Genomic DNA, 26708 nt, shown 5'->3' on the forward strand with positions numbered 1-26708 from the left:
CATTTTCTGAAACAAATCACTGAAATCACATTTTCCTCCATTCTGATATCTGATGTGAACTGAAGCTCTTGACCTGTATCTGCCTGATTTTTATTAGCATTTATTAGCATTGCGCTGCTGCCACATAATTGGCTGATTGGATAATTGTATGAATGAGCAGGCGTACTGGTATTCCTAATAAAGTGGACGGTGGGTGTATATGTCATGAATGAAACGAAGCCTAACTTCATTGTTAACGCAGATATATTTAACCTGCACTCCAACTTTATAATCAGGTAATCAGGACTCGAGATGAATCCAATTTCCCCCGTCTTTAAACCGAGCGCCACTTTGTTTTCGAGCCGCTTCTCAGGTAGGCTTTAGGAAGACACGCTGTGTGTTTTGACAGCGGGGTGTCCAAGCAGTCTGTTAATACGTCGGGCAGTATATCTCGCTGAAAAACGGGAATGAGTATCAGTAAAATAAGAAGTATGCCAAAAAGAAATGAGCCTCTCTAATGAAATGAGATCCTGGGGAAGCTGGAGCAGTGTGAAGTGCAGGACTCAGATCAAAGTGAGCCACTGGTAATTAGAATACATGCTGAAGAGGAAGCTGGTGAGGAAAATCAGCATTTTGCTGGAAAATTACCTGTTGAGCTGTTAAATAAATTAGAAGTGTCTGGGGAGCGAGGGCTGCGTCTTTGCTGAGCCAGACATTGGGAGTCGCTCTCATCTCCTGAGGCAGTTCTTCACTTGCAACGAGGGGGAAAAAATATATATATGGATCTAATCTGAAGTTTTGTAACTTCTACCCAAAGGGACGTTGTGTACTTTTTGCAGATTTGTATTTGGCATTCAGTAGACTTTTCTTAAAGCTAGTAATGAAGAATTTTACCTGGTCAGGGTTTGCACTTTCTGTATTTATGTGTCTATATGGGTTTTTTTCCACATGTGTAAACCAGAGCAGCTGCTAGTCTGTATTTCTGTGGACATTCGAATCTATAGTGGTGTGGAGGAAAATGGCTACAAGCATGAATTGACTTGTGCTTGCCTCCTGGGTTATATGCTGTCTGCTGTATTGGGCTGTGCGACATGGTAAATGTCACCGATCGTCAGCTGCTTGTGCAGCGGCTGCCCTTGCCAGAGAAACTGCCGATGTAGCAGATCCTGCCTTTGATTTAGACACTAAAGGCAGCAGAACAGCAAAAGCACTGAAGCATGAAGGTAAATTCTCATAATTCACTGCCAAAAGGTTAGCCAGTGGCTGCCTCCTTTCTGGTGTTAGTTCCTAACAAATGTCACCTGATTGAAATAAGCACAACTGTCTGTGCGAGGCCTCTGGTGCCTTTACTTTGAAACGGATATATTTATTTGCCTTCTTTTTTTTTTTTAAACAAGGGATTAAATTTCTATTTAAGCCACAGGGATGCTCAAGGCCCAAGTGCAGCAGACACTTTCTAATGGTGTCTCTTCAGTAAGACTCAGACTTTTTTTTTTTTTTTATCATTTGACACACTGTTAGCAGGCTTGTTGAATTCTATTGTCGGCTGTGTTTGCAGCACAATCGTATATCTCTGACATGTAAATATCATATATCAGCATGTGTACAGAACGATTCTCATAGCTGTTCAAAATGTGAAAATTTAGTGATCACACTAACCTCATTTTCCACACCTTTGCAGATGGATTTGTTATAACAGTGATTTTGTGTTACTCTCAGAGCTAATTTTTTGCCCTGAAGCACACACACGCACACACACACGCACACACACACACACACACACACACACAAAATCTAGTTTCCTTTTCTGTTTTAATGTTGAAATGAGTTGTTTGCCTGTAATCGGAAATACGGCAGAAATTGTACTTCAGTATTTCCCTGTATTCATTATGTACCCACTCATTTGATTTACACCAGAGTGCTGTTGAATTCTCGATTCTGATTGGTCAGAAGGTGTTGATTAACTTCCTGTAACTGCAGCGCAGACAGTAGTTCTGACTGCAAGGTTTATATCAATGCACTCATTCTAATATGTTACCGATTCTATAGTAACCACAAACATGGACACTTGTATCGTGAATGCTCCACATAAATAGCATAATGTGGTGAGGTTTTGGAAGGAGTCTCCAGTGTCAATGTTAGAGCTTGACTTTTTTGTTTTCTGCCACAGGAAAGTCTTCACGAAAGATGGCTGTGTGGTTGCTTAGTAACAATGGCATTCTAAATTTGTCTGTCTTATTCACTAAAAAAAGACTGGCTGGTGAGGGAATGATGTTTTTATAGCTGCTAACTTGTTTCATGGACGTCCCGCAACATTAAACATAACTGTATAAACCATAAATGGATAAAACATATGACATGGCATTGCTTAATATATAGAAAATTGTAAGCATTGGCAAATTGGTATGGTATATGAGGGGAAAAAAACACTTTATTGGGAAATTATCAACTTTGGGGTGGTAATGGTAACCCAGGCTCCAGCACTTTTTTCCTATAACAGCATGTTTTAGTGAGCTAAGGGGTTAGTAAATGCAGTTTTTGTTTGTTGTCAAAGAGCTATTGGCTATTGATATCTGTGATTGAGGCTGATCATAATGCTGTTTTGGGGGCATCTGTTTGGTGTTTTTCATTAGACAGAATTATCAGGCAAACATCCAAATGAAATAATGTTTTCTGTGTTTGTCTCACTATAATTTGGATACCTTACAGGCCTGTGTGCGTGTGAGTGTGTGTGTGCTGTTGGACTTCTGTCCTGACATGGCTGCTGGTATATTTACAGCATGCTGGGGCCAAGGCTTCATCAATCTCCGAGCTATGATAAAGCCCAGAGTGGATGCTGCTCTCTCTCTCCCCCCAGCACCTGTGCTCCATCTCATACACTTACCTGCAAATTTGGCCTTGGAAATCAAACCCACCACACAGGCATACACAGTGGCCAAGAGTGGACAGAAGGGAAGTGCACAGGTTCACCCTATCAAAAGGCCCAGGTGCTGTTAGCATTAATTTACCAACCGGCTACTAAGCCTGCATATTCATTGAGTTACTACATAAGGCATGATTTGTAACAAGGCTATGGTTTGAATATTACCGTCTTTGACTATTGCAGAAACAGCGGGTAATAATACCGCTGGTCACAACTGACAGTGACATTTTGTTTTGGGTTTGTAAAGCTTTAATAGTGTTGCTGATGTACTGTATTAGTCACTGTACAATCAAATTACACATACACTTGACACCTGGAGACCAGCATTCAGTAAGTCATTAACATTGAGTAACATGCTGTAATTAATTTTGTGGTAATATGTTGACTATTTAGTCAATGCAGGGGGCACATGGTGGCCTAGCACGTTTGCCTCGCACCTCTGGGGTTGGGGGCTTAAATCCCACCTCTGCCCTGTGTACGCGGAGTTCGCATGTTCTCCCTGTGCTTTGGAGGTTTCCTCCGTGCGCTCCGGTTTCCTACCCCAGTCCAAACACATGCATTGTACGCTCATTCGCATTTAAAAACTTGACTGTAGTATGTGAATGTATGTGTGATTGTGCCCTGCGATAGGCTGGTACCCCATCCAGAGTGCCCTGAGTTCCCTTGGGTAGGCTCCAGGTTCCCCCACGACCCTGTGTAAGATAAGCAGTATGGAAGATGGATGGATGGATAGTCAATGCAGGTATATTTTGTTCACGTTATACAGATGTCTGATAACACGTGTTAATTTACTGGGTTACATTACTTACTGTTTAATAATGTTGAAATAAATGCTGTGGTTTGTTAATATTAACTAATACAGTACAGAATGTTAGTTAAGAGAAGCTTAATGTTAAGCCACAATGTCCATGTCAGATGTCAGTGTTCTACAGATATGATTACTGCATTTTGGGAATATAATGTTTAAAGCGATAGTTCACCCAAAAATGAAAATTCTGTCAATTACTCACCCTCATGTCGTTCCAAACCCATAAGACTTTCGTTCATGTTTGGAACACAAATGAAGACATTTTTAATGAAACCTGGGAGATTTCTGTCCCTCCATTTACAGTCCAAGTAACCAAAACTTTCATGCTCCAAAAAGTTCATAAAAGTATTGTAAAAGTAATTCATGCGACTCCAGTGGTTTAATCCCAATTTTATGAAACGATACAAATGCCTTGTGTGCGTAAAAAAAACTAAAATCAAGTCTTTATTCACAAAATATCTTCACTTCTTCATGGATCTCCATGTGACACAGTTTGTGTACAGCGTCCCTCTTCCTCTACTGTAAACAGTGCAGCGCTTCCGGATCCTGTTGTATCTCGAGCGGATGTTAAAGCGGACTTTAAAGGGACAGTTAATGATGTCATTCACAAATGTGTCCACTGGCATAACACAAACTCAGTGTAAAGTGAAGACTTGTTTTGTTTTATATAGTTTGATGTCTCAAGCATGGGACATTCTAGAACAAGTCAACCCATGTTTTTATTTATATTTATGGCATTTCGGCGCACGCCCTTATCCAGAGCAACTTACATTTATCTCATTTATACAACTGTGCAGTTGAGGGTTAAGGGCCTTGCTTAAGGACCCAGCAGTGGCAGCTCGGTAGTGCTGGGATTTGCATTCATGACCTTCCTATCAGAAGGCGAATGCCTTAACCACTGAGCTGTAGTAATAGTTCAATATATTCATAACTGATCAACTGATTGAGGTTTGGAAATGCACAGTTTCTATTATAAGACAATCCATTGAGTAATTTCATGTACTCACGTATAATAGCTAGGAATCAAATAGGGTCCATTTTAAAGTAATATAGCACACCACACCTTCCTTTAGTCTCTCACTCCAAAACAAGCACAAACATGCACACAGTAAAACAGAAAGCAGCTTAGCACACACACCGGGTCAGTGAGGTGAGGGGTTCAGTCCCTGATTGGTGGCATGCTCCACAGCCACTGTGCTGTTGCCCCAGGCGAGGCAAATCCTGCCAGGCTGACAGAAAATTACAGCAGGGACCTGGAACAGCCCTCACTTCCCACAGGCCATCATGTGCTAGCAACGGCCTGCTATACCTCGACAGCCAGGGTGACATCGCACACACATATACTTACACACACACACTGTATGTACATGCACAACTATTGACTCATTAGTGACTTGGGGCGCTCCATACAAATACTACAGAGTCCCACGTCTTCTGCCTAAGTATACACTGTTGTGTAAGTTATGTTTGTATAAAATACGTTCACACATTCATAGCTGCTTTTATTTCGTGTCGGTATCTTTATTTTCATTTTGATCTCTTGTGTAAATATCCAAAAGGACTGAACGTAGCTTTGTGTACTGTAGGATGGTGATAGTAGGAGCCTGTCATCAAGCATGGACCTGCTGTCCTGTTAGCATGCTTAAGAGCTTTGGGTGTGTGTGTGTGTGTGTGTGTGTGTAGCAATCCCCCCAATTCTCCCCTCCCACTTCCACTCCATCCCACCCTCCCTCCACTTTCTCCCTGCCGTCCTCTGTCCTACACGCAGAGGACATTAATCCAGCAATCTGCATATGTGCTGTGCGCCTCAGGAACCAGGCCTGTCCAGACATGCCGGCGTGTGATTTCACTTTGTTTTGTGCAAATTGCTGCTTCTGATGATGGGAATCTAATTCCCACCGAGCACAGAGGAGGAGGCTGCCGCGGTGGCTGCGGCTGCGGTGACAGAACCAGCCGCTGTCCTGTGGCACGGCGGTGTGTGCCTGCATGGTGCCACTCACACACACACACGTCGAGATGGGTGGGGAAGAGGGGGGCGAACACCAAATTGCTGATACACATGTAAGCAAATATCCTCTCAAATTATTCTCTCTCATCAGGCCTGAACCTGCAATGATGCTTTTTTTTATTTAAGCAAGTGAAGAAGGGTGATGTTTTGTTTTTTTTTAACGCTAAGACAGCTCTAATTTGCGTTGAATGCTGAATTACATGAACTACGGGGCCTGCATCTGGCAGCGCTTTCATCACCTTCATATTTCTCTATTTGAGGCTGCATATTTTGTTTGGGTCGATTTAAAGGCAGAAGTGGTTTGCAGTCTGCTGTGGCATTGCTTTATTTCTGATGAAATTGCCCGCTCTGTTAAGAATGTTTGCATTTCACAATAAATTGCTGTTTTTATTGGGGTCTTGAGTGCACCATTACCATCTGCTTATCACGGGTTCAATTCAGCACAGGAGGTGTGTTTTGTTACGACATACTGTATACGCAAACGGGACGAGGACACAATAGTGATATTTTCACGAAACCTGTTCATTTAAATGCGTAAACTAGTACTTTTGTCCAAAATCTTTGTGTTCCAGCATAAATGAGATATTTAAAGATCCCAAAGGTGTTGTCAAAGACTCCACATTTTTGGTTCAATTCACACTCCCAGTTCTCCTGAGACATCTTCAGCCATGTTGTTGGATGTTCTTTCCTGGGTTCTGTTGGGCTGAGAGATGTGCACTGTGGCCCAGCGGTACATCCCTGATGACTCGGGAACCTGTGATCTAGACAATTAGCAATGTGATTCATCCTACAGCACAGTGGAGAAAGACACCCAGTTGTGTACAGTGTAGCATTCATACACTGGAGAAATAGGTGTCAGTCCTGTACTTTACAATATAAATGACATAAATACGTCGCTGGTGGTGTTAGACAGCTGTCTCAGGATAAAGATAATCAAATATTAAACTTAAAAGCGATCTAAGAATTTGACAGTACTTTAATTTTGGTCTTATTTAGCTTATTATTCTAACATTTGACTGATTGTTTCATTTTTATATTTAATACATTAAGGAAGCATGTACCATATATATATTAATAAACCATCTCAGTTTGTAACACCAAAAAGATTTCATTCATTCCCCCTCTCTGTCTTTTAAATTGTCCATTGTATATTTTTCCCAGACCCATCTATGACACCTAAATAACTAGTACACAGATGCATAGATGTCTACTATTGTACTTCACAAAATCCCAAAATGAAACCACATATTGAGGGAGAAAAAGGAGTAAAGAAAGCTGGCAGAGAGAAAGTAGAAAGAAAGAGAGAGAGAGAGCGAGAGAGAGAGCAGCTGAGAGAACTTGTCAGGCAGAGTGTGTGAGCTGGCGAGATGATAATGTGGCATGACACTTCTGAAATGAGACACTGGTTGCCATGGCAAAGAGGCAGGAGGGACAGTCTCTCAAGAGGCCCAAATAAAACAAGCTGTAAATGATGTTTGATTAGACTTTAGATCATGTAACTATTCAGGACAGGCCTTTTGTCAGCTGATCGCATGCCCAGGCTTTTGCAATTTTTCACAGGACCGTTTCTGCTGCGGCAAAAATATTCTTTCGGTTTTGTTTCGTTTTTCTCTCTTTTTTTTTTCTTCATGCTTCTTCTTCACTGTGTCTTGTTATAAATCCTCCATTTCCCCTGATTGACTCACTGCGATGTGCTAAGAGCTTCCAAATTTGGAAGATACACAGAAAAGATTCAATAATAAAATTCAATAAGAAAATACGCTATTCTGTATAGAATTTTACTTAAGGATTTTTCATTTTATTTTTCTGCATGTGTAGGGTAAACAGGGGGATTTGTTTTAGTCTGCAAACCGGTAACTGGTCAAAGAATGGAAACGGCATTGGTTTTGCCAGATTTATTTATGAAACAGAGGAAACTTAAAAACCTCACTGGAAATCTGAGTTACAGTTGAACCTGTGACAAGGAAGTTTTATTGCTTCATAAAGTATAAAAACCTGTATTATTTTTGTATGGAAATATCTTCTGTTATTACTCTGGTTTACCAGGGGAAGGGGGTAGGCCTGTGTAGGTCTCAGGTGCGTTTCCATTCTTACATAGTCAAGGCAATTCTGTGCCTTTTTCTGTTGTCTAATGGCTGTTTTCATGGAACAACATGTTAAGCAATTTATTTTTTATTATAAAAAAAAAAAAAAAAATCATGCCAAACCATAATTTGGGTGAGTTTAAGTTGCAGAATTATGTGATACTGTGGAAAAAACAACAACAACAACCCTGATGTACACCTTTTTCCTTTTGGCTAAACCTAATAGCTAATGAAATGAGCGTGGTAAAATGAGTACTGTGGAACGTGGCATATTCAGCACACAGGGCCAACACAATGAGAAAAGGTGAGAAAAAAGTATATTAAAATAAACGAACCAACTTCTATCTAACGCTGTTACTTAGGGTAACTTGGTATGGTAGAGGGGGAAAAATATTACAATCCTTATCATACACATCCCATTAACTAATATGAAATTAATATTTGTATTAGAAATGATAAAATAGTTTTTAAAAATAGTAAATATAGTAGTAAATGAGAATTCTCTCTCTCTCTCTCTCTCTCTCTCTCTCTCTCTCTCAGCAAGCCCAGTGTATAATGAACTGCTTACCAAACCTGAACTAATCAAGTCTGACTGCTCTCTGTCATTGTCAATTACACAGCAGCCTTTGCCTGCAAAAGGCCAAATGGAGACTTAAACTACAACTACAAATTGAAAAGTAATGTGTGAAAGGGATGGAGTCAGATACAAACTTCCATGCACTACAGATTTGATTCTCCTCTCTTTCACCAAGAAAACTGGAAGCATAAGCTACAGATTAATCGGAGACAGCATCACAGGATGAAGGCTACATGCTCGACATGCATGTCCGTGGCTGTGTGCCTGGAGAATATTAAACAAAATAACATCTACAAGGGGATATGTCTATATCTTCTGTCCATAAATAGAAAGATTTATAGATTTCCAAATGTGTAACATTTTAAATGAAATGTGAATTTGTCAGTCTGAATTTCTGAATTTGTAATTTGATTGGGGGGCAGTACTGAATGAAAAGAATAAAGCCTTTAAACAAAATAATAATTTACATTGATCATCTTGTTCAAAAGTTTATACCCCCGTGGCTCTTAATGTATCGTGTTGCCTTCTTGAGCGTCAGTGAATGTTTGCACCTTTTGTAATAGTTGTGTACGAGTCCCTCAGTCATCCTCAGTGTGAAACGATGGATCTGAACATCATATAGCCGGTGTTGGAAAGAGGTCAAATATGCAGAGGATACTGGAAAAGCAAAGAATGTGCAGGACCTGGAGGATTTTTCTGAAGAACAGTGGGCAGTTTAACTGCTCAGGACAAACAAGGGACTCATGAACAACTATCACAAAACATAAAAACAGTCATGGATCCTCCAGGTAACGACACACAGTATCAATAATCAAGCGTATGTAAACTTTTGAACTGGTTCATTTGTGTAAATTCAGTTATTATTGTATATTATGGTATCTTGTGGTATATTGTATCTTCTGGATCTTATGTAAACATCTGTTATGTGAAATAGCTTATTCAGGACAGAATTAAATATAAACAAAATGCAATTTTAATGATTCCTCTTTTTTTTTCTTTTTTTTTCTTTTCTTCCAATTAGTAACATTTTGCAGATTCTGCAAGGGGTAGGTGAATTTTTGTAACTGTACAAGTTGTGCAATCTTAAGTAGCTAATAAACTTACAAAAATAGACTAGTTAAAGCTTAAATGTGAAACATGGTAGTGCATTTTTATACTCCAAATAATGTGACTAATGTTATATGCCAGGACGCTAAAAAAGGCTAGGTAGCAAAGTTACTATGCAGCCAGAGCAAGGTGGTGAACAGTTATAGAAACCAAGCTTTCACTAATTTCAATACTTTTCTCTTTTGCATGAAAGTTTTTATTGGAAAATGTGAGTTGGGTCAAGACTCTTCACTGTTCTGATGCCCAAGTGGTGGAATGAACTCTCCCTAGATGTCTGAGCAGCTGTCATTGACAGTCTTCAAACGATGTCTAAAGACCTACCTGTTCCTGAAGTACTTAAATTAGCGCATTAAATAAAAAAAAGTGTCATCCGTGTGCTTTTCTTACTATATTACCTCCCCAGCAGAGTTTTTTTTTTTTTTTAGTCCGTGACCTAGTGAAGCAGTATCAGGATGTATTTATTGATATCGACTTCAAAGCAAAGTCGCTCTAGATAAGGGCATCTGCCAAATGCCATGAATGTAAATGTAAATGTGAGTTGTCTTTTCTCTTTATTATACAGACTGAGAGATATTCAAGAATCTCAGCTGTGTGTCTACCTCTTCCCCATGTGTTTGGCTAATCAATGGCAGACATGATCAGTAATCAAAACTGTGTAGCTCAGTGGCAGTGCTCGCCAAAGGTCCACAATTTGGATTTGGCAGTCCACTGATCATTTCTGATCATTTATTTAATATATAATCCAAAATAATCTAAATGTAAGATAAACTACAACATACTATTCAATTACTGAAAGCACTGAAACTGGAGACTCGAAATTCAACATTTCTTACAGAAAACATCACCAATATGCGTGTGCATGTTTTTTAATCTGTTCATGTGGAGAATCCATCGTTTGCTCTTTGTAATGTTTGCACAGTTTAGGAACTTGCAGTTTTGAATTTCAATGCAAGAATTATACACCGTACAACTCTGTGTGTGTGAGAAATAAAGAACTTGAACTTAATCCAAGGCCGTCTTAATGAGCGGTTGCTATAGAAATGATAACATGTTAGAACGAGCGCATTACTGAACCTGTGATTTGGCTTGTGGCTGGAACCACTGTCAGGGCTGCTGTTATAGAAAATTAATCAACACCATCTGACCAATCAGAATTGAGATATCAACAGTGCTGGTGTGAAGGTCATTGGTGAGCATGTGAAACAGTCATGGTTTGTGTAACATGCTGGAGTCACTGAACACGTTCCCCCATACTGTTTCCTCCCTGATGAGTCCAGTGCTGTTCATGAACGGTTCACAAACTGAAGGTGCTAGTTTTTAATAAGTCTTTGAAACTAGGAGTGAATTTCTAGCCTTAAAGCATCTCTGGTACTAGTGCCAGCTCTAAAATCCATCAAAATCACATGAATTTAATTTAACCTCATGTTAAATTTGCTTAGGATTGATATCATTACTAGAATTCACCCATACCATGGACACACACGTATAAATACATACAGATGCATCTCAAAAAATTTGATTATTGTGGAAAAGTTCATTTTATCCGTAATTTAATTCTAGATTCATTACACATAAAGTGAAATATTTCAAGTCTTTTTTTGTTTTAATCTTGATTATGCTTACAGCTCATGGAAATCAAAAATCCAGTATCTCAAAATATTACAATAAAGAATTTATAATACAGAAATGTCGACCTTCTGAAAAGTATGTTAATTTATGCACTCAGTACTTGGTGGAGGCTTTAATCCTTTTGTATGAGTTACTGCATCAATGCGGCGTGGCATGGAGGAAATCAGCCTGTGGCACTGCTGAGGTTTTATAGAATCCCAGGTTGCTTTGATAGCGGCCTTCAGCTCGTCTGTATTGTTGGGTCTGGTGTCTCTCATAGATTCTCTATGGGGTTCAGGTCAGGCGAGTTGGCTGGCCAATCAAGCACAGTAATACCATGCTCAGCAAACCAGTTACTAGTAGTTTTAGCACTATGGGCAGGTGCCAAGTCCTGCTGGAAAAGGAAATCAGCATCTCCATAAATTCAGCAGATGGAAGCATGAAGTCTCTTCCAAGTCTCCTGGTAGACGCTGCATTGACTCTCGACTTGAGAAAACACAGTGGACCAACACCAGCAGCTGACACGGCACCCCAAATCATCACTGACTGTGGAAACTTCACACTGGACTTCAAGCAACTTGGATTCTGTTCCTCTCCACTCTTCCTCCAGACTCCGGGACCTTGATTTCCAAATGAAATGCAACATTTACCTTCATCTTCCCCATGATTGTGGTTGTGTGTACTGAACCAGACTGACAGATTAAAGGCTCAGGAAACCTTTGCAAGTGTTTTGAGTTAATTATCTGATTAGAGTTCTTCTCAGGTCGACATTTCTGTATTATAAATTCTTTTATCAGATATTTGGAGATACTTGATTTTGTAATCATCAAGATTAAAACAAACAAAAAAAGGCTTGAACTATTTCACTTTATATTTAATGAATCTAGAATATATGAAAGCTCCACTTTTTGAATGAAATTACAGAAACAAATGAAATTTTCTACGATATTCAATTTTTTTTAGATACACCTTTACTACTCTAATATCCTTATCCTTTTTATTTCAAATTCATCACATTACATACATACTAAACATGGGTGACACTTGTGTGTTCCTTTTTTGTATTTTCCTCCCAGATGGTGCTCTTGCTCTTCCCCATATGTCACTGGGATTACTTAACAGGAGGTCATCGCTAAGACGGCTCAGATAATAAAGCTCGCTGCTGAAATATTTGCGGTTGAGCTCATGGCTCCATATTCCTTTGTGGAATGTATGTGTGTATGTGTGCTTGTCCACCAAAGGGTGTGTGTCTATGCGTGTATATCTGGACCATACTGTACCTGCTCATAAAATCTTCCCATACCTGCTACATCTGTTACATGTGTCCTGAGAATAAAGCATGTCTCCTTTTTAGTGTGCTTCCAGCCATGTTATTTAAAGTAATTAACCTTAATTTGCCAAAAAGACAGAAATCTTTATTAGACCATTGCCTTTTAACTAGAGCCAGAGCCCAGTGAAGTCTATCTCCCCTAGCTCCTAATGGGGTCTCCATTTAATCAAAATTCATCCATCAGATTTCAATGTTGAATCATCTTTTAATTGGAAGTTACAATTCTGGTTAATAGTTCTATAATTCGCAAGCTCTAATAGTGGTACCACTGGGATCCACTCTATTTTCTGTTGCTCTGCACCTCCACACGGTGCCCGAAAGAGGTTTCCTTTGCCGAGTGTGTGTGTGTGTGTGTGCGCGCGCACACAGGTTCCATCCTACCACTCACCCCCATTTTTTTCGCCCGTCTCTCTGCCAGCCCACAGAGACTCCAACACCAACACTAATAGCAGCCTGAAAATTGGGTCAAACTGTCAAATCACACCCAGCAACCCAAGTGGCACACGACTGCCCTCTTCAAATCAGACAGCAGCCTATATATAGAGTAGTGAAATCATATAGAACAATTTTGTGTGAATGGCAAACCGTATTCTTTTTTTCTTTCTATTCTTAATGCCTCAAAGAAGACCTCAGAGAAAGTAGAAAGCACCCTGTTTGCCATGGATATATTATATTATATTATTATCAGTTTTTTTTTTTTGTTTTTTTTTTTGTTTTTTAAATCTAATGTATTGTACAGCGAGCAGTTTCTGTAATGATCTCCCTTTTGACAGGAATTTCATTTCGTGTGTTTGCTATAGTCACAATCAGAGACCTGATCATGTATTTTCTAGGATTTTTTCATGTTAATGGTCAGCTGCTGTAATCAGAAAATTCATCCAAAACATTTGGCACACAGCTATCGTGTTCCTTCAGTTCAAATTGATGATTGAGAAGAGACGGCAAATCTGTATATGTAACGTGCATCTTGGATGTTGGCTTTTTAAGTAGCTTTTGATGTAGAGGGCCTTGGTTTGAGGTAGTGAACAGATGCAGAAAGAAGAAATGCTGAAGAGTACTGTAGACTAGTCAAGTTCAAGTGAGATGTATGGAGATACAATAGTGCTGGAGTCCGTGTGGCCAAGTTAGTATTGTATAATGAGGTGCTTCTTGCCTCCAGATGTAAGAAAAGGGCACTGCCACTGCCCAACAAAATATTCAGACATTGTTGTATTGTATGTCACCAGACCTATGATGCTCTTATTGTTCCTCTTGTCTGATTACTGCTCTTTCTTGATTTGCTATTGATTGGTTGGGATACAGCTGCCTACAATTGTGCACAGTGTCTAAGGCCAAATGTTCAAGGCTGGCATGTGCATCTTCTTACATGGCTTCATTCGCTATCTCTTAATTACCATGCTGGGCTGCAGCTGAAGGTCAGAGAGCGAGGAGGTAGCACGATTCAGCTGCTACATTGTTCTCAGAGAGAGTGGTCACATTCCTTCGATTAGACCTCACTCCGATTTTGTGTGTGTATGTCGTGCAAAACAGGAATGTCTTTCATCAAGCTGACCTGTAAATGTCTGAGTGTTCAGGTTTTATACGTTTCAAAGTTCCCTTTTCTGTATGTCTGGTTTTATGGTGAGCTGGAAATAGAAGGACTAGAAGGTGGTAAGTAACAGTGGCATAGCCGGGAATTCAATTCGATCACCGCTTGATTCGTGCAGTTATATTGATACAGTAAGTGTGACAAGCTTATGCATTTTGGGTGGATATCAGACAGTAGTGGGAGCACAAATATGTTATTTAACCAATTATGATCTACCTTCAACCAGTGTTGACATAAAATACTCTTATGGCAGTTCCACTGAAAATGATTTATATATGATGCTAGTAGGCCTACAGTGGGGGGAAATAAGTATTGAATGCATCAATATTGTTTTCAGTAAATATATTTACAATGAGGCTATTCACATGAAATTTTCACCAGACATCAGTATTAACTCAAGAAATCCGGAAGTATAAAGAATTCACAACATTAAATCCATAAATGAAGTTATGTGTAATAAAGAGGAATGACACGGGGAAAAAAGTATTGAACACGCTAATTGAAATTTATTTAATACTTAGTGGAGAAACCTTTGTTTGTAATGACCGCTTCAAGACGCTTCCTGTATGAAGAAATTAATGGGCCGCAGTCTTCAATTGTGATTTTGGCCCATTCTTCTAAACATATTGTCTTTAAATCTTGTTCAATTGGAGTCAAGTCAGGTGACTGATTGGGCCATTCTAACACCTTGTTTTTTTTTTTTCTCTGAAAGCCAATTGAGAGTTTCCTTTGCTGTATGTTTTGGATCGTTGTCCTGCTGGAAGGTCCACCCGCGTCTCATCATCATCATCATCCTGGTGGATGGCAGCAGATTCTTTTCAAGAATCTCTTGGTAAAGAGCTCCATTCATCGCTCCTTCAATTATATGAAGTCTGCCAGTACCATGCAATGAAAAAGACCCCCACACCATGATGCTTCCACCTCCAAACTTTTAGGGTGATATGCAGTGCCATTTCTTCTCTAAATATGGTGTGTAGTATAAGAGCCAAAAAGTTCAATTTTGCTCTCGTCTGAACAGACTACACTCTCCCAGTGTTTCAGAGGCTTGTCCAAACGAGTTGAAGCAAACTTTAAACGAGCTTCAACATGCCTTTTTTTTAAATATTGGAGTCTGCAGGGTGAACGTGAGCAGTGGAGTGCATTGCCTATTGTTTTCTCTGTGAAGATGGAACCTGCTGCCTCCAAGTGTTTCTGGAGCTCTTTCCGAGTGGTCCTTGGCTCTTAGGCTACTCTTCTGACTATTCTCCTGATTCCCTGGTCAGAAATCTTGCGAGGAGCTCCTGTGCGTGGCCGGTTGATGATGGAGTGATGTTGCTTCCAGTTGGGGATAATGGCCCCAATGGTGTTTACTGGAAGATTCAGATGTTATGAAATACGTCTGTATCCGATTCCATCAATATGTTTCGCAACAGTAAGGTTGTGAAGGTCTTGGGTGGGAGAGCTCTTTGCTTTTACCCATCATGAGATGTTTCTTGTGTGACACCTTGGTAACAAAAAGCCTTTTTATAGACCAATGTACTAAACCAGCTGATATTAATTTGCACAGATAGGGGTATAATTACTTTCTAACTACTTACGGATTTCAGCTGGTTCCTTGCCTTACCTTGCCTCGGAGAACTGCTTTTTCTTAGCGTGTTCAATACTTTTTTCCTGTGTCATTCCACTTTATTACACATAACTTTATTTATGGACTTTAATATTATGAATTCCTTATATTTCTAGAATTCTTGAGTTAATACTGATGTCTGGTGAATAGTCTCATTGGAAATAAATTTACTGAAAAAAATGTTGATGCGTTCAATACTTATTTCCCCCACTGTATATGATGCTTAAATATGATGCTGTGTATTTGGTTATTTTGTATTTAGTCAGTCCCGCCAAGATTTTGCGATTTTGCAATCGCAGAGATGAATGCAAAATCAAGGAACTCCACAATATTCAGAGGAGGTTGCAATTTTCCAAAATTACCGCAGATTTTCCACAGGTGCACCATGTGACATCATCACAGCGCACATTCAGCGAAAACCCTCTTTGTTTCACGTGTGCTGAAAATGAGTATAGCTAAATGGTCTCATTTACCAACAAACATCACTGCGAAAGCACAAAATCTCTGCAAATTTTTTAAATTTGCAAATTTAAATCTCTGCAAATTTTTTAAACAGCATTTTTTAAAATGCTGCAGCAATATCAAACATTTTTGGCTGCAACAATGACCAAAAAAAAAAACCTCTTGTGAAATGGTATTTTTTTGTCTTGTCTATAATCTGTGGAGAAGCATTCAAGCACGAATATCATTATACTTTGAACGTATGACAATAAACGTTATGACTTGTGACTAGTAATAAGGGGCAACGACATTTAATCTTTTAAAACCAGACCTACACTTAATTTCTCCTCCTGCAGTATAGCCAGTTTAGCTAGCAGAAATGGGAAAAATGCTTGATCCTGATTGGTTAATCCTGTTTCTCTGCATCACAGCTGTTAAACAATAAATTGTGATTAAACAAACTAAAGGACGCATTCATTTGACTTTTCAGGAGGTTGAACCGTAATGATGACTTTATATGAACAGTACAGTTCAATTGCTGGTATTTTACGTGTAGATTATCATCTGCACCGCATGTGTGTTATTTTAACCACCCATGAGTAAGCATTCAGGACTGTCATCAAATATTTCAGATTCTAGTCAGTTAGTATGTTGATTTCAGTTGAATATTGGAGAGAATGCGATCGTATGCGAGTGTATATATGTACTGTATGCGTGAGTGTGTGATTTATATCTGTGCCTCTCCCCTTCCTCAGTGTAGGGAGTGAGCCCCTCTCGAATGCTGCTGTAGGGTAATCTTTTACACTAGGCAGAGGAAAGCAGTGGAGGGTGGAAATGAGCTTTTCAGCCATGTTCCCTCCTTTATTTCCCCTCAGCCTCGCTTTTGTACCCAGTGCCCTCCTTGCTTTGCACCTCTATTCTTTTAGCTCGCTTTCTCTTTCATTGTTTTGCTCTCGCTTTCCCTCAGCAGTACCTGTAAAATCATTCCGTTTGCCTCAGCTGTCTACATTGCCATGCGTAAAACAACCAGTCCTCACTTCGTTTCCCTGCCTGCCTTTTGTCTCATTTGTCTCATCTTTATTAAAGCCATTGTTTTAGGACTCGGTCTCACTCAGGTGACCTATGCTTGCCCTCTAGGGGCTGAGACAAACCACTGCAGCATCACTGTACACACATAGTTTATGAAATGAGCAAGGCCACAAGCGTACATCCAAAACCAGTCTCATTCAGTCGCTCCACACATTAGAGTAGTTCACAGGGCACCTCTTCTTTCCATGTAATAATCAAGGTGTTCCAGAGAATGCTTTCAACGAGATGGTTCCTCTTCAGTGCCCCTCGCAAAGCATCGCACAAACGGGTGTGAATATACCTCAGTGTGAGCAGTGGCTCTCGCCTGAAATTCAATTTCAACTGGGTTTTTTTTTTTTTAAGTGGAATGTATATTGAATGAAAATGGTGAGTGCTTCATAGTCTTTTCAGACCTTAAATGGAGGTTAATATGGGTGTTTTTTGTGTCGTATGAACAAAGACCGGAATAATTAGACGTAAAAAAAAATAGACAATGACTCTCCTAAACGATATGCAGCAATGATTAAAGCAGCATTAAAATGGACATTGTTCCACTGTTAAATGCCTTGATATGATATGGATGTGTTAGTGATTTTTAACACAGTATTAATTTATCATTCAGTACTTGATTTTCATTTATTTTTGTACAGTGACCGTAAGTGTATTTGAAAGACAGTATATAAATTCATTATTATTATTATTATTATTATTATTATTACTATTATTATCATGTTTGCCTCACATCTCCAGGGTGGGGGGTTCGATTCCCACCCCCACCCTGTATGCACGGAGTTTGCACCTTGTCCCCGTGCTTTGGGGGTTTCCTCTAGGTACTCCGGTTTCCTCCCCCAGCCCAAAGACATGCACTGTAGGCTGATTTGCACCTATAAATTGTCTGTAGTGTGTGAATGGGTGTGCATTTGGTTTGGCACCTCGACAAGGATGTCCCCTGCCTTGTGCCCCGATTCCCCTGCGATAGGCTCCCTGTGATCGTGTCTCAAATAGAGCAAATTGGGTCAAATAGAATAAAAGTCCCCATTTTAATTTAAAACATGACATTGGTCTAAAAAAAGATTCATTACGCATTAGCTTGGTTTGTGATCTTACAAAATAAGACAAATGCCTTGAATCTGTCAGCTCAAATAAGCAAATTATTAGAGGATCACATGATATCCAGAGTCTTGTCACAGAACTTGTGTACTGAGCTATCTAGCTAGCGAACTTAATTAAGATTGATGGAGAGCAATTTTTTATGTGGAATATTTTGACACTTTTGACTAATGTTGAACAAATGAATGAGATACTGAAATCGGACATGTCTTTGTATGACTAAGTCTAAGTTAATTAGCAGTTATTAGCTGTTAACTAGCCAGCTATTTTATTAAACATTAGTGATGAGCAGAATTGTGTGTTATTCTGTCACTGTGGCTTTTGTTAAATAATACCCTGAGAATATAACAAAGCAAATGACATGATATTTTTTTTTAACCTGTGAAAAAATGCTGCCTAGTTTACTATAAGGTAGTTAGCCAGCTATTAGGAATGGTAAAAGGACATTTTCAACTTGCATATTCATGTCTTTTCTAGATAATATTGAACAATTTATTATTCTGTATGGTTTTTAATGGTTTAAAATAACTGGCATGGTAACAATAACTGCTAAATGCAACCCATGTGGCTGTGAGGTACCCTGTCCTAAAGGGTTCAGCAGCGCCTCATTTCTCTTTCTGTCGCCAGTCACTGAGGCCTCTTCTATCTTTTCATTTGCCTTCATCACTGGCACTCTTTCTCTGTCCATCTCTCTCTCTGTCCGCCTTTCCTTCACTCCATCTCCAGGGTGGAAAGCGGTGACAGCGCTGGCAGAGACAGAGTGCAGACGTCCAGCTTAAAAGTGACCGCCCTGTCCTGCAGCTGCACAGCTGAGGAGCCGCAGATCTATCATGACCACTGCGGCTTGCCAGCCCAAAACACATTGTGAGAGACAGAGACGGAAAGAGGGATATGGAGGAAAAGCGAGAAAACTGTTGCAGAGGGGGCCAGTATCAATGGCCTGGATGCCTCTGTGGCTGGAATGGAAAGGGTATAGTAACAGTATAAAGGGGAATGCAAGTGGAGGGGTTGGGGGTAGGAGAGTAGTGCGGCTCGGCTGTCTCCGGGAAGAAGGGGGGGCATTAATCATTATTGGCGCACACCTCCGTCCCTGCCGCACCCTGACGGCCCTTCCACCCCTGACATAAATCATAATTCCTCCACAATAGATCCCCTCTCCGCCATGCTGCGGAAAAGTGTGCTACTCGTATTGATTTTCCCTTTTCTCCCCCTGCCTTTCCCATCACCACCTGTACCCCTCCCCTCACACTCACCACCACCTCTGCCAAGTCATTATAAAACATAACTGATCTGAAATTCATAGAATACTAAATAAACTTTATGAGGGCACTCTACTGTATTCCCCCCTCCCCTTCACTTCAGGCATTAGAAATGTGGATAGAAAGAAAACTAATGATATAAAAATTACAAAGCATGCTCCGTGCTATTATACCTCTATTGATTTGTTTTTGAAGTGCACCTAGGCTTATAAGAGTCGCTGGAGGAGATTAGAGAGAGGCCACAAAAGCTGAGAGAGAGAGGAAAAGATAGAGTGAGAGTGAGGGAGAGAATGTGCGTCTGTACAGAATTGCAGAGGAATAGCGAGAAAGAAAGTAATAGTTGTAATATTTGTAATATCATTCTCCTAAGTATGAACCTTGACCTCTGGGGAAACCCTTAGACATGTTAAAGTACTCAATGTCTTAGTCCTGAGAGCACTGATCACAGTGAGCAGTCAAAAATTCATTTTTATACCGTATGAATCAACTGTTTATTTCTTTTTTTTCTTTTTTTAATAAAACACTTCAGCTACAAAAGAATTTCAGTGACCATTTCTCAACATGGAAAAAAAAAGTAATTCAAAATATTATCGATGCTCATTTTCCTCCGAGCAACTGCACTGCTCCACAGTGTCTCTGCTGTGCTGTGAATCTGGAAAATACTTCCAACACTTTCTTTATAGCACACCTGTACCGAGGCCAACTCCTGGCTGAACTGCACTGCTTTCCTGTTTTACTTTTTGGTGTTAAGCCCTTAATGCTTGCCTTATGTCTGAAATCACACCCTATTAACTATATAGTGCACTATTTTTGGGGTTTTGCCATTTTGTATTGCCAACACTTTCTCCATTGACCAGGCGGTGCATGTCTGAAAGCATAGTGGAGAATATGCAGGGCACTAATGAACGCCCTGTAATCCACTGCAAAAGGTTAGTGTGCAAAATAATTTTTATACAGAATGTTACATTATAGCAGGGAATGACAGTTTATAAATATATTAGCTAGCCGTAAGGTAGGTAAGAGCTCCACTGTGTTGCGCAGTCCCATATTTTGTTTTCCTTGGAATCTAGCCTACAAAGTGGTAGCTAATGTAATATAATAATGTATGGTGAGTTAGTAAGTGCATTAATACAGACTAAGGGAAACGACCCAGTATATGATTATTAACCTTTTCTAATAAAGTAGCACACCATGATTGCAAGCTTTTACATTAGCTATGTTTCCATCCATGTATTTTTTATGCAAATTTTTGGATATCGCATAAAAAGAAATCTCCAAAATGGGCATAAATAAAAAAAACTTGTGTGCTCAGTTGAGGCACATACATTTTTTTATTCAGTAAGAAGACATGCGCATAAACTATGACGGAAACACATTTACCAAATAAATTCCTCAATGCACATTAAAAATGTCATGTGACTTTGCCTCAACAAATCATGTGATTGGATAATTGGTTCAGAAGAGTAAACTGGGGTGCGGTGGGTCGGCGGAATAACTGGACTAACCAGGGGACCAATCTCTTTGCGCAGTATCTCAAATGTTGTTTCTGTCATTCTGAAATGTCTGAGCCAAAGTCTGTAATCAAAATGCTTTGGTATAATTACCTCCCAGAACTATTTCACATGATTTCCTTCTCAAATATCAGGCATCCAGCTCCAGTCACAAGGTAACATTAGGTTTGTGATAGCGTTTTTGTCTTTATTTTGGAAAAAAGAGCCACAGTGGCTTCCCCGGTTCCAACAACCTCTAGTTGTATTGATACTTTAGGCCAGTTTCCCTGGAAATGATGATTTCGTTTTCTTGCTTTTCTTACTATATTAGCTCCTAAACAGAATTTTTAGTCTGATGGTATTCTTGATCTGTGACCTCGTGAACCAGTATCAGGATGTATTTACTGACTGAGACTTCAAAGCACTTCTGTAAAAATGTAAATGTCTTGAACACATGTGGGCAGCTGTGGCTCAGGTGGTAGAGCTGGTTGTCCATTAATCGTAGGGTTGGCGGTTCGATTCCAGGGTCACATGACTCCACATGCCGAAATGTCCTTGGGCAAGACACTGAACCCCAAGTTGCTCCCGATGGCAAGCTAGCGTCTTGCATAGCAGCTCTGCTACCGTTGGTGTGTGAATGGGTGAATGAGAATCAGTGTAAAGCACTTTGTAGAACCACTAAGGGTAAAAAAGCGCTATATAAGTACAGACCATTTATCACATGGGATGGAAACGGTGTTTTTTCGCAAATGTTTTATGCAATATTCCAATTTTTCACTTAAATTAAATTCGCAGCTTGGATGGAAACATGACTATTTTTGAAAATATAAAGCTTGAAATTAGTAACCAATGTCTAGAAATAGGTTCAATAATCCTATATTTGGGCTACAGTAATCTTAAAATAGGAAATAGCAAAATTTGACTATATTCAAGACAGTTGCAATTGCTAAGATTAGCACATTGCTGGTCAACATTTCAACAATGAGATATGTTGTTCTGTCCTCGCATTGCACGTAAATTATATTATTTAAGTGTTGCAAGCTTCTTCATTTTATGTTGACATTTAAATAATAAAAAAAAACAACAAAAAAACAATACACCATCAACCAGATCAAGTTACAAAATATGTAGTGCAACAGGTTGTGCCATTGGGTACAGGTACTGTGCGAGGTAGTTACAGCATTAATGTTCGTCACACCACCATGAAATGCAGTCAGTTCATTTTTGCAAAAGTCAATAAAAGGTTTTTTTTTCCTTGTTCTGGTTGTTAAACCTACTTCTCTACCAGACACCCATTTGTCGACTCATGCTATACTGTTAATAGAAGACGTATGGACTGGTCTACTTCTATACAACCTGAACACTGCAAAAAACAGCATCTTAGCAAGTAAAAATTTAACGTAGTCACATTTATGTAGCAGTGCCTATTATAAGATTGCAGTAAAACTAATATGTGATTATTAAACCTATTTCTGCACATTTTTGACTAATTTTAATCTTGAAATAGTCTCACTCTAATTTTTTATTTATTTCTAGAAAGAAGTCAGATGACCTGCTAATAGAATAAGAAACCAATTTACCTTGTTCAAGATATTTTCACTTCCTAAGATATAATCTTAAAAAATCTTACTGTGATGTAAAAGCAATCGGCATTGTAATTTTTTCAGACATTTTTCAAGTATAAATTACATGGACAGGGAAGTGGACAAGACCAGGATACATTCAGGCTTTGAAACAGTGGGTGGTTTGTCTCTCTCAGTTTTGTCCTTGCTCACCTGTCCTTCTCATTTCCATCTCAGTGTTGCATTGCCTTCATTTCAGTGCAGGTCATATGTGTGTGGACGTAGCATGCACTTGACCAGTGAGAGGGTGGTGTGAGCGGTGTTGCTAGTGGCCTGGCCGGGATTAGAGCCTAGGTGGAGGGATATTAATGTAAAGCGGAGGGGACAAGGGCGCTCCTGTCCAATTACTCTGCACCCTGTCACTGCCATCCGGCCGCAAAACAACAGAGGAGGAAAGGATTAATTGCCTTGGACTCTGCCCCCACTACAGGCCCAATTATGGAAACATATTGGCTCCCAGCGTTGCTACAGCCACTGCTGTGTCGGGGATATTGTGTGAAAATTCTAACTGCTTTCAGAGGTCAGGACGAGTGGGTTGGAGCAGGGGATGTGGAAAAAAAAAGTGAAGGAGTGGAGTGTGTGTTATGTTGGTTCGATAAATAGGTTGTGTGTGTGCATTTTATGGCAAACCAACACAATGTTTGGTTTTCAACTCAAATCTTTGTACTGTTTTGTTGAGAGTTACAACATTCTTAAAGTTACTCTTTTGAGAGTGTACAATATGTCAGTCTTTGATCTGTTTCACAGAATGCACAGAAATTAATATAGACTTCCTGTAGATTTTATATAGATAAAAATTCTATACTATATAGATAACTAGTGTCACATCAAAAGAGGTGGAATTGGATGCAAGTGCAGATAGCTTTAATACAAACATCACTGAACACAAAACAGGAACTTGGAACTAGTGGCAAAAACACTAAAACTAGGAATAAACATAAAACAAAGACAATAAACACAACCGCAGAGACAACGGTAACGAAAGACAAACACAAGGAATTCAGTGCAAACTGTGGCTAATATACACATAAGTGCTCATTAACATGAACGTGATACAGGTGCAGGTGGTCATGTGACCGTGATGTGGTGAGGTGCAGGGGCTACTGGGAACTGTAGTCCAGAGTTCTTTCTCTGATATTACATGACAACTAGCATTTAATCAAAAAATACCAACTTTACTAAAGTATTAGTGCATCAGTATTAAAAACCTACTAGTATTACTAAAAATGTGCAGTAAAAACCTCACAATTACTGAGGTATTATTTTTGATAAATCTCATTATTAAAGCTTAGTAAATGGTATAATTTTGTCTTCAACTAGCGGTAATTGACTTCCACACTTCTAATGCCTGCCCTTCAGTTGTATTAATTTACACACTGTCACCAATGCTGAAGTGACTCAGGCTTACATGCTTAAATCACAGTGTGAGCGCAAAATTAATCACTTTGCATGAACACTACCCAACATTTTGCATCTTTAGGGTGAAACACCCCGAGTAGTATATTCACTAAGGCAAGCACGCAAAACAGACCATGACACGGTCCTCCGTAGACCTTTTCTTGCAGGTGTTATCAAGTTTGCACATGTTTTTACTAGGCAAATCATGACCTATATCTGAAACACTGTATACATTACTTTCATTCATTACACTGATACTTTCAGAACAAGACAGAAGCATCAGCCACTACAATCTGTGTTGGAAAAAACCCAGTATTAATTTATAAATCTGAGAAATACCAGTTGATATTTTAAAGACAAAGATATATCTTCCTGAACTAGAAGACCATAATGTGCCCCACATGTAGACCACACAGGCCTCAACCTACAGTGGCATTCTGACTGATGCAGACTTCATGAATCCTGAATGAAATTGGCTCTTGATGAATCTCAAATATGCTCTCCTGTTTCAGAGCAATAGAAATCCAATGAAACTCCAGCACAGCTGAAATAAAGCCATACATCCCACTCCAACCAGGGGATTGGGAGACAGAGGAAAAATGACTGCCGCATGGGAAAGCAGCAGCCGAGTGAAAGGAACCCCAAGATGAAGGAGGTAAGGTATCACCCTGGCTCCTGTGCATCAGCTGTGTCCTCTAGTGTTCGGGGAAACAGATTGGTGGCGTACAATCCCTGCATCGCCTCTTTGCCTTTGGCGCATCAGGCAGACGGAGTGAGCCTAGAGTAAATCAGCTTGCTGTCCCTTGGTCCAATTTCCCTCGAGAGCTACAGCCAGGCCCACTGAAATCATGTAGCTCTGTTTGCTTTTAGACACAGCATCTTACACAAAGCTGAAAGAAACTTTTTTTTCAATTTAAGCTTTTTACAATGGAGAACACAATCGTCTGTTCTGATGGGTCTTTAGATCCCAAATGTTAACACAATGAGGAACACCACAGAGCTTTTTTTGGCTCTGGAATTGATCTTTTTCCCCCCGTTTTCCTTAGAGCTCAGAAGTGTGTATGAGGATGATGGCTGCTGTTTGGGCAGGCTCCAAGCACTCTGCTGCTATAGTGACTAAGCACCCTCTTCTGTGGCTCCATGCATACTCTAATGTGAATAATGTTTCTCCTCAAAGTCCGTGGTAATAAATGGCATGCCATTCGGCACAATGGCAAAATCAGGGCCTGTATTGATTAACTCTCATCATCGACTTACTCCCACGTCCATGATTTATGATTGTCTGTTATTTTTACATTAGCCGTCAAATTCATCTTGTCTTTCCTGGCCAGGGTTTGGCTGAGCAAACAGTAAACATTCTGAGTGCGCGCTTTGGTTCCCCTATGTCGGTCCATTAAACATGCTACACTCTCCGAGCCTTCCACGGCCCCTCAAGGCCCAAACACTGTTTGCTCTCATATGACTGTGTGACCAGCAATTTAGGTATATAGTCCTCTTAAATAATATACACACTGTGAAGAATTTCTGTCATTTCTACACTAAAACATCGTGTTCAAACCAGTATAATTTTCAGTGGGTTTTACTGTTTGATACTGTAGCTTGCTTGGTATTCTGGGAAAATATTTACAATACTGTCAGTTTTCTATTGTATCAAAGCACCTTGTTGTTTAACTACCGTAACATTTCTATGACTACGCTGAAATATTACAGTAAATATACAGTATCATAAATTTGACTGTAAAAATAGGTGCCAAAAACTTTTACCTGAAGCAATATATCCATTTCTTCCATTATTTTGTCATCCTACTGTATATTTTGATTTAAAAAGCATAGCTTTAATTAATTTAGCAAAGCAGGGTAAGTGCAACACATGTACACTGGAGCTAAAGCTAGGCAATGTTAGGTAATATTAACCTAGCTAGGTAACTCATGTTTGATAGCTTGCCTGATATTTTATAATAGATAAACCACATAGTTATTTTCTGTGATAATCAGGAATGTTTTTCTTATTTCTCTTTTTTTTTCCTTCTTATTCTCATTGTTGATTTGAGCAGTTTCTTATTGTGTCATTTGATATCTTTGTTCTCAGGTAAATTCAATTCATTGATAGATTTTAGAACAGACGTTGACTAAGATTTTTAAAAAATAGTATGCCTGAAATTGCAGTGTAGATTTTACACTTACATTTTAACACTCTTACCAATATGTAGTGTAGTGAAATGCAGATTGTACTCTACTGAAAAATGCAGCACAATGTGCCGTTATTGTAAACAAACATTACAGTACGAATGCCGTAAGTATTAATTACAGTAACAACATAGCAACTCTAAACTTCATTAAAATACATAAAGTGTACGTATGTGTATGTAAAAATATTCAAGAATGAGAAACGTAAGTTGATTGGTTCTCATTTTCCCCATTAGTTCATTATATAAAGCAACGCCAGCATTATTGCAACAACCAGTGAATTTCAGAGCACACTTTCCTGACCAACTTTCCTAATGCTGCACTGTGTGGGTTTGTCATTATTACCCAGAATATGCTGTTTTCATTTTGTCTTTTAATCCCGTGAGCATCTGCACAGGCTTATTGAGATAAATATATCTTAGTTCACTAAACCTGTGGTTTTGTTGAAGAACAACTCCTGTAGAAAAAGTGCCATGGAAAATATTCCATGAATTATAAATGGTATTATAAATGGT

At 39.4% G+C, this 26708-nt stretch overlaps 1 protein-coding gene across 2 annotated transcripts in view; it reads left to right on the forward strand.

The window, feature by feature from the left end:
* The window catches only part of dhrs13a.3 (dehydrogenase/reductase (SDR family) member 13a, duplicate 3), a 167820-nt gene that overhangs the window by 42495 nt on the left and 98617 nt on the right, over window positions 1–26708 (forward strand). The window contains exon 6 of one of the 2 annotated variants that reach the window (XM_053647489.1): window positions 24519–25433. The exons of the other annotated variant lie outside the window; for it this stretch is intronic. The gene's annotated coding sequence lies outside the window, so the exon portion shown is untranslated. Of the gene's footprint in view, window positions 1–24518; window positions 25434–26708 lie in introns of those variants that run through there. 2 annotated transcript variants of the gene reach the window in all.

The sequence above is a fragment of the Ictalurus furcatus genome, chromosome 17 (assembly GCF_023375685.1).
Source record: "Ictalurus furcatus strain D&B chromosome 17, Billie_1.0, whole genome shotgun sequence".
Lineage (NCBI taxonomy): Eukaryota > Metazoa > Chordata > Actinopteri > Siluriformes > Ictaluridae > Ictalurus > Ictalurus furcatus.